This window comes from Pinus tabuliformis, chromosome 7, assembly GCF_031772625.1.
Source record: "Pinus tabuliformis cultivar Carrire ecotype Pingquan chromosome 7, CPIR1, whole genome shotgun sequence".
NCBI classification, from domain to species: domain Eukaryota; kingdom Viridiplantae; phylum Streptophyta; class Pinopsida; order Pinales; family Pinaceae; genus Pinus; species Pinus tabuliformis.
The window spans coordinates 252,981,377-252,991,313 of NC_142293.1; the positions used below are offsets into that span (position 1 = coordinate 252,981,377).

The 9,937-nt window shown below is 36.5% G+C and overlaps 1 pseudogene; it reads left to right on the top strand.

Moving 5' to 3' along the window:
* Window positions 1-2,083: 2,083 nt before the first annotated feature.
* Window positions 2,084-3,500, top strand: LOC149246799 (geranylgeranyl pyrophosphate synthase 7, chloroplastic pseudogene; annotated as a pseudogene).
* Window positions 3,501-9,937: the final 6,437 nt, after the last annotated feature.

Here is a 9,937-nt window from a genome sequence, read left to right on the forward strand (position 1 = left end):
AAACAATAGATTATGCAGGAACAAAGAACTTACTTTGGATGTCTGCTTCGATCAATGACCATCTCCTCTGATCAACAATGCACCATAGCACACTACCACTACAAGGCATTCACTCCAGACGACACAACTTTAGCAGGGATGCATGAACTAATCTCGACACTAGATAGTCACACAAATCTGCGACTACTCTTCCACTTCAGCCACTAATTCACTGGATTCCTTAAACTTTTGGTGGCATGGATATATATGTTGGTTTATCTCCCAATTGTTGCCCACACCAAATCCACCACACACCACACAGACCCAAACTCTAGAGGGGGTTTTCAAGGAATGAATGATTCTTCCACGCTCACCACACCAAACGAAAGTGATCAATGACCCTCATCTACCATTGGAGCTAAACATCTTCACACTAGGAAACCTGTAGGCACAAAAGCACTCCAATGCCTGAAAAATCAATGACCACAAGGCCACTGATCGAATGAGCAAACCGCAGATCAGGTTCTCTCGACCACCAAACACAACATCACACTTTTTGTGGGTCAATTCTGCGATTTTTCCCTGTGCTTCTTTGAATCGATATGAGTAAAGGCCGATAAGCACGCTCTTCAGGCCAAATCCTGCACTGCTCCAAAGGTAGGGAAGCGCGATTGTACAGTATAAAACCCGCGCTACACCAATTTTACCTAAGAGAAAAACAAATTGTGCTATTCCTGAGCACTTTGCTTCCTCCCGAGGAAATCGTTTACCATCCTCGGAGGAAATAGTTTACCATCCTCACCTATTCCTTTGAAATACTATCTATTTTCCATTTACTAATTTCCATAGGAATTGGTTTAGAGAAATTTGCTAGAGTAAAATGTTGTAATGTGGTAGTACAACTTAGTCAATCATGCGACTTTAAAATTTAAAAAATCTATAATTGAAATTATTCATGATATTAAATAAATAAATGCATAATAATAAAATAATGTATTTTTAGTCAAAAGGAAAAAATGTAGGATATACTTTTCTAATGATGATATGTGGTCTATCTTCAATTACATTATCAATTAATCACACTTGTAGGTGTACATGAAACTAATCATTGTGGACCATTTAAAAAGAGGTGACATGAAATTAAAAAAGAAATCATTGTATACCCCTTTTAAAGGAGGTAACATGAAATTAAAAAAGAAATCATTGTGATCCCTTTTAAAAGAGGTAACATGAAATTATTTTTACTTGTTATTTTTTTAACATGAAAAAAAGATAAATTATATATTAATTGTGTGATTTAATTTGTAAATATGGTATGTATTTTAAAAGTACAATTTTTAATTAAATTTTGAATAATAACAATAAACTAATTATCTGAAAAAATGAAATTAAAATTAAATTTGGGTTAAACTCTATTTTAATCCTACATAATTGCAATTATATAATTACTTATTTTTTTCATTTTCGCTATAATCTCTGGGAAAAGAGGATAATCACATCTGCTTTCACAAAAATGAGTGATTGATTTTTTGTTTTTGATGGAGGAGATATTTTGTGAAGTAAACTATCTAATGACTTTTAGTATATCTATCTGCCCACTGTCATACCTTTCACCGTTTATAGCCTAGCATTTTATATTATAACGAACCCAAAAGCTATTGGACAACAATTTCTCACCACTAGATTTTTGTGAATAGCCTTTCCTGATCGGCATTTATAACCTTTGTCGTTTGTGATGGACATTATATTCCAAACACTCTTTAAAAGAAAATCATGGACATCCCAGACGAGGACGCAACCAAGTTCTTCATTGTTTTCTGGACAGGGAACTAACATCCCATCTTAGGGAACAGGAAAGGGTTCGAGTATCTTCCTGTGGCACTGTGATCATTCTGTCCCTCATACATACATATACACAGTGAGCAAGAGCTTGTCAGTTGATAGGTTATACATAATTTTTCCATAGTACGAACTTCTTTGAATTCATATGCACATATTCTTCTATTGCAACTACTTATCTGTTTTGAATGTATGTTTTACGTTAGGTATACAGCAGTGACTAATAACACCTGATGGCTTACAGCGGTGTGGGGGTTAGTACTTTATGAATATTGCTTCTCAACAACGTAATCCGAAGAGAGCTCCCATTCGCATAGAACGCTTTCATGGAGTTTCAACCTCATCAGGGACCTCTATGGGTGAGCGTCTGGCCGCCCTCCGTTGCCATTCGTCGTCCGCTAGATCCTCAAACACAGTTGTCCAGATGGCTAATCTGCCTGATCGAGCGGAGAAGGTCGTTGAATTTGACTTCAAGGAGTACATGCTTTCCAAGGCACTGGCAGTGAATGAGGCATTGAATAAGGCTATCCCACTGACTTATTCCAAGAAAATACATGAATCCATAAGGTATACAGCAGTGACTAATAACACCTCATGGCTTACAGCGGTGTGGGGCTTAGTACTTTATGAATATTGCTTCTCAACAACGTAATCCGAAGAGAGCTCCCATTCCCATAGAACGTTTTCATGGAGTTTCCACCTCATCAGGGACCTCTATTGGTGAGCATCTGGCCGCCCTCCGTTGCCATTCGTCGTCCGCTAGATCCTGAAACACAGTTGTCCAGATGGCTAATCTGCCTGATCGAGCGGAGAAGGTCGTTGAATTTGATTTCAAGGAGTACATGCTTTCCAAGGTACTGGCAGTGAATGAGGCATTGAATAAGGCCATCCCACAGACTCATCCCGAGAAAATACATGAATCCATTAGGTACTCTCTTCTGGCGGTGGGCAAACGGGTTCCTCCTGTTCTGTGTCTTGCATCGTGAGAGCTTCTTGGAGGGACCCAACAGCTTGCCATGCCGAGTGCGTGTGCAATGGAGATGATCAACACAATGTCTTTGGTTCATGATGACTTGCCTTGCATGGACAATGATGATTTACGGCGAAGCAAGCCTTCAAACCGTAAGGTCTTCCGCGAGGGTTAAACTTCATTCATTTGCGTTTGAGCACATTGCAGAGTCCACAAACCAAACAGTGGGAAATGATCGGATTTTGAGGGTGATATGTGAAGTGGGTAGAGCAGGAGGGTCTCTAGGGATTATGGGTGGCCAGTCTGTAGATCTTGCGAGCGAGCGGGATGCTTCTGTCGATCTTGAGACTCTGGAATGGATTGATACTCACAAGACTGGAGCGCTCGGCTGTGTGTGGGGCGATCATTGCTGGTGCTTCGGAGGATGAAATTGAGAGGATTCGGAAGTTTGCCCCCTGCATGGGGCTTCTGTTTCAGGTTGTAGATGACATACTCGGTATCACTAAATCGTCGGAAGAAATTGGGAGGACGGCGGGAAAAGATTTGGTTAGTGATCAGGCTACTTATCCGAAGCTGTTGGGTTTGGAGAAAACAGAGAATTTTACCATTGAATTGTTAGAAGAGAGGTAAGGAGGAGCTATTATGTTTCGATTCAACCAAGGTTGCACCTTTGTTGAGACTCGCAGATTACATTGCATTCAGAGAGAACTGAAAAAGGATGGGGTGTGCTTTGTTTTTTTGTGTGCTGTTGTGCTTTCCTTGTATCTCCTGCAGCCATCGTTGAATATGAAGAGATGCCTTTATGTTCTATTAGATTTGGCTACGTATACCTATTTACATTCGCTATAACTTAACAAACGATGTCGTATTTATAACTCTGTATCTCCTTGAATCGTTCCAATTATTAATAAAGCCGTTTCGATATGGATGGATGCTTAATTATTATAATTTTTTATTTTTTTTCGTACAATTTTATTATGATATTTTTTGAGGGGTAGCTGGCGGGGGGAGAAGGGGCCTAGATCGTGAATTTCAAGTGAAAATCTAAAGCAATTGATTTCTGCATATTGAAGCTTAAGATTCAAGAAATCAACGGGAGGCCAAAATTAACAAGGAAAAAATGCAATGCATTTAATAGTTAAACTTTATCTTTTATACAATGATGGGCTGAGAGCAACTGATTACAAAGACAATTCTACCACTTTCCTCCTTTCATACACTGATCCGCTGAGAGCAACTGCTTAGAAGGAATAATTCTACTACTTTCTTTTGATCATACAGTGTAATATTGTCACATATCCCGGTAACCTAGCATGTAAAAGTAGGGAGTTAAATTTTTTTTTATACAAATTACTTATAAGTAATTATCCAATTCACAACTCCACAATTCATCATTAACCATTAGATATAATATTCATTAGTACATCAAGTAAATTTCCATCAAAGAGAGTGAGTTGCATAACCATTGCATAACCTTTAACCACCACTGTGGTAGTGTAATAACATAAACTGTGTCATGAATCCTAGCATCCATTTCTTGATATCCTTAACCATATTAAATAATCATGTACTAGGACATTATGGCCATCACATCAAATAAAGAACCATCAACATCAAGGATTCATCATCATCAAACTCACACAAAAGGAAATCACACCATTGAACACCAATATACGCTCCAAACCGCGTAGGGTGAAAACCAGCAAATGTTTAATCTTATTATTAAAAGCTCGTGAGGGATTTCACCCTCACTTAATGGCTTATAAGGGATTCCATCCCTTAACCATTGTTATAAAATCATTACAATCAATTATCATTAAGTTGTCACATAACTAGCTAAAATCTAATACAGTTCTCATGTAATATTTTACTTACATACCGCCACATACAACATTCCTTGTGGCATGATTGTTCTAGCAATGTATGTTCCTGCAACTCGAACTCATCTGCATGGACCATTGATCCTCTTCGTGCCACAACCTTAAAAATCACTTTCCTTTGGCACCATTGTTCTAGCAATGTATGTTCCTGCAACTCGAACTCATCTGCATGGACCATTGATCCTCTTCGTGCCACAACCTTAAAAATCACTTTCCTTTGGCACCAACCGCCATTGTTTCTTGTCAATGTTGTCGACAACAAGCTTGGACAACAAGATTAGATACCATATTAAAGAATCAATAAACAACCTCTAAAAGAGATCCTTTAGCATCTACTCATATGCATAAGCAAGCATGACTTACTATTTAACTATTACATATACCCAAATAATATTGTTTGACCGCCACAATGTTTATTTACACTAATGCATAACTCTCTTTAAGAGTTCTAACTCATTAGTTCTACTAACATGTAAAACACATTCGTTATAACTTCATATATGTAATAAACCGCTATTTCTATGCTTAAGCACATATGTTATTTTCACATAGTTATTTCTAGAGAACTCAACAAAATCTCTCTAACATACAAAGAACATAACTCAATATCACAATGACTAATATTTGTGTGTACCATTGCTTATCGTATAAGCCCTTCTTTAATGTATGCAACACATATTCCCTTGAGTAGAATACTACCATCATTTCATACAACAAACCACATACCTCTTTCTTAAAGGAAGTCATTATAATCCTCATTTCTCTGTCCTCCTATATGAGGGTTTCTCAAGATTTCCTTTCAAGAAATTATTAAAGATATCTATCTTTACGCATAAAAATCAAGATAGAGAAACAAGGTTTACTTACCCTTTATGCATCAAAATCAAGAAATCAACACAACTCATCTAACAAGACAATCTCTCCAAGAGATTATTATTTTCAAGAAAGTTAACATGACCACATTCTCTAAGTACACACAGACTCATATTTCCATAGTCACAATAGCTACCCTTATGTGCATTCAACATGTGTTTTTTTCGTGACACAATTATTTTTACTTTAATGCACATAGTCTTTTCATGAAACAAGTATGGATTCTGGTTCTTGTATGAACACTATGCATATGTGTCTTTAGAGGAAAGAACCTCTATTTTTATTTTCAAGAAAACTCTGATAAAATCGTTCATCTTCATACATGAAGTATGCATACTTTTCTAAAATGAAGCTATATTTACGTATATATATAATATACTCTTTCTTCAAGAAAGTTAGAAATCAATATCTATGTGCCTAGAAGCACATCTTTAGCTATCTTTATCATGCATGTAATGCATATTCATTTCACCAGAAGCTTAGAAATCAACTAATATCACAATGCAATAGCATATATCCCTTTTCATGATAATGACAAGTGACTTGGCATTTAACACAAGGAAATCTTTCAAAAAGATAAATAAAACACACATAAATTTTTCCTTCTAGAAAGAGAGCAAGCTACTTATATTATCCATGGCCGTCTCCTTGCCTCCATCACCTTCAACAACGAAAAGGCACTTCCTTTCAATAATAATGTGTAAATTGTTCGATTTTGGCTATGCAAACATGAGAGGGAGAAGCATTCGATGCAGTTAACACATAATGAAAATCCACGATACTCATCATGCGCAGCATAGCTAATCTCATTCCTAGAAAGATGACTCAGGAAAGGAATATCGAAGGTGGTTTTATTTCCATTGGAGCGAAATAGAGCAGGGGGCATGTTCTGCATGTGATACTAGACCCCACTGATAACCCGCCTCCCATTCACATTGAACATCTAGCCCACATAGGGAATCATCCCGGGATATAATTTCAACATCTGGTAAAACGCCCAAGTGGTAAATAGATCTCTCATCTCGAGATATTTTCGCCATGACTCGACTTAAACAATCATGAGCCTGAATGAGCGGACTCTTCTCGCAGCCTCAACAATCTACAGCATGATCACTGCCTTTGCCCCTGGTCTAAGGTCGTGCTAAATCCACTTAGAAAAATAACGAACACAGCACCATAGCCGACGTGTTTCCACGATCCTCATTATTCCTATGTTGAATATTGGTATACGTGGTAAGCCATGTGGGTGAGCACATGGTACTGGATAAAAACTCGAAGAAACTCCTTGGTCTTCGCTATTCTCTACCAGATTATAGCATTAGTTGTCCCATTGGGGGCAAAGAGGTGCTCGAAATAGTTTTCGTGCTACAACCGTCTGCTTCTCCAACTACTCCCCATTGAAATCTTTACATCCAGGATTCAATACTAGATGCAGTTTTTGTATCCATTTAAAATTAAGCTTCCCCTTATAAATCTGTTGAGGCTCTTTTTAAAAGAGATCCACTATGTCCTCAGTTCCGAGCAGCATGTGCTAGATGTCATTCACCCCTCATTCCTCGATGAAAACCCTCATTGAGTTTCACGACAATCAAGAATGAGTTCAATAACTCATTCGTAAGTTTCTGTAACTTTTCCATAACTTAAAATTACTTTTACGTAGGACTAGTTACAATAGGGGTATTACAAATATTTTATTTTTAAAAAATATCACAGAAAATAATATTTATGTTTCTATTTTACTTGTTTTTAACAATTTTAATTTAATTACCAGTAATTATTAAGCTAGTATTTTATATTTAGATTTAATTATATGTTAGAATATTTATATTAGTAGAAATTTATCTCCAAATTAGTTATGTCCTTTTAATTAATTTATTTCAAATTAATTAATTAGAAAAGGTCATATCAACTAGTCATATTGGTAGTGCAGTATTGATAATCCATGGTATCCCCTCAAGTTATTGTAACAAAAGCTATTTATAAGTCAAGAATTTCTATGATAAATCTAGAGTAAATCTATAGGAAAAGGTGAAGTGAATCTTCATAGTTAAGATTATTATTACATGTTTTTTAAAATGTAAATATGTTTAAGTCATATATTCATCTTTTTTATAACTAATAATAATAATAAATTAAATTAAAATTAATTTATATATGTAATTATTTTTTATGGTTTTTTAATCTAGACAATGTGAGATGTATATTAAGAGAGTGTTAGACTTATCTTTTATAAAATGATGGGCTGAGAGCAACTCATTACAAAAGACAATTCTACCACTTTCCTTTTTTATACAGTGATTGGATGAGAGAAATAGGTTAGAAGAAATAATTCTACCACAATATTTAATTTTTAAAACATGAAGAAAAATGACATTTATGTTTTTATTTAGAATGAGAAATATGTTTTTAACAATTTTAATTTAATTATCAGTTTTATATGTTATAATATTTGATTTAGTCATTTGCTAGAATATTTATACTAGTAAAGATGTATCTCCAAGTTAGTTATATTCTTTTAATTAATTTATTTCAAATTAGTTAATTAGAAAAAATGTCAGTTATATTGGGCATGTAGTATTGATAATCCTCTCAAGTTATTGTAAGAAAAACTATTTATAAGTCAAGAATTTCTATAGTGAATTAAGAGTAAATCTATAGGAAAAAAAGTGTGATGAATCTTCATTGTTAAGAATATTATTACATGCTTTTTAAAATGTAAATTTGTTTAACTCATATATTAATTCATTTTATAATTACTACTAATAATACTAATTTAAACCCGGGATGCGGGTGACACAAACAAATTAAATGAGCGTCATGGCAGATTTTAAGACTAGGTACTGCCAGCTACAAGGCAGCGTGGCTTCCGAGGTTCTCACCTCACGCAAGAGGGATAACGTTATTAAGGATGGATACTGTAGGATTTTTGCATTAATGGAGTGCACTTTTCAAAGCAAAACTGTGGTTGTTATAATCATGGCGATCCTGTATGTTCTCTTCACACCTCATGCTCAGTCTTATTGTTCCGGGCCCTGGTTTGATGTGATTTTTGGTGACAGGAAGAACCTTGAAAACAGAGGCAAGCTACAGGCTGGCTCTCTGTTTTTCTGTAAGAGGTTCTATTACGCTAAGCTTCCCCATGGCAGGATTAACACGGCTTTAAGGGGTAAGCTTTCTAAAGCTATTGAATTTAGAATTGGACGTGTTGCATCTCTATCTTGGGCATTCTCTGTGTGTTTTATTTGGTCTCCGTGTCAATAATTTATCTCGTTGTTGTTGTCTCTGGTTTCTCTATGCCTTCCCCTTCTCTCTTCATGATGGTTCACCAGGGTGGGAGGAATCATTCTGAGGGGCGACGTAGAAGCAACGAACATCCAACCGCTAGTCATTCTGTGGACCCTGAATAGTCGCCTATCAATCTTCCCTCCTCTCATGTGGACGCACCTCCTTTGAGCCCTGTGCGCAAGACAATTCCAAATAGTGCTTTCCAAACTACGCATTTCAAATTTCAAAGCAATTTGAATAGGCCTTTGATTACTACTCACATCACTATAATCCTTTCGGAAGAAGAAAATCAAATCTCCCCTCTGTCATGCATGGCTCCTGATCCTTCTCAGAACAATGAGCATTTAATGGATGAGGGAAGCCCAGAGAACCAGATGAATGATACGTTTGGTCAGGATGAAATTCCCAAAAGCATTCTGCCTCTTGAGGTCATAAGTCCAGTGGCCGGGGAAGGGACTTTTGGAGCTACAAGTCATTCCTTGGTGAACCCAGCAAGAAAGACGGGTGGCAATGAAAGTCTGAGGATTGGCAGCGCGTGTCTGGTAGCGGAGAAGAGTCCTGGTGAGCATGTGGAAGTTTAATGCCACCTGGGCCTGTTTTTTCTCCATTTTTGGTTTTGAGATTGCTCAGATGACCACTTCGAGGCAACTCTGCTCACAGTCAAGGTTCAACATCTTCAACCTGTTGTTTTGGCTTCCCTTCGGGGAAGTGGTCGTTTATTTACCGACTAGTTTGCCAACTACTTAGGCTTTCTTGCTGTCAATGTCTCTATCTATGTTCTACGAGTCTATCTCTCGGTTCTATATCTGTTTTTTAGCTCTTTTTAACTGGTCCCCCAGGTTCTTTTTGTAAGGGGGCAGTGTTGCTGGGTTGAGCGCTCTTGGGTTCTGTTCTCTGAGGCCTCAACTCCTTGTGAAAATATTCCTCTTTTCAGTTAATAGATTTTAGTCTTTGTAGAGAAAAAAATAAATAATACTAATTTAAAATAAATTTTTAATTTTGTTAAATTTTATGATTTTTTAATGTAGGAAATGGGAGATGTATATTAGGATGAGTGTCTTGATGCTTATCATGATTTTATGCCTATCAACATATTTATATAGCTGCATTA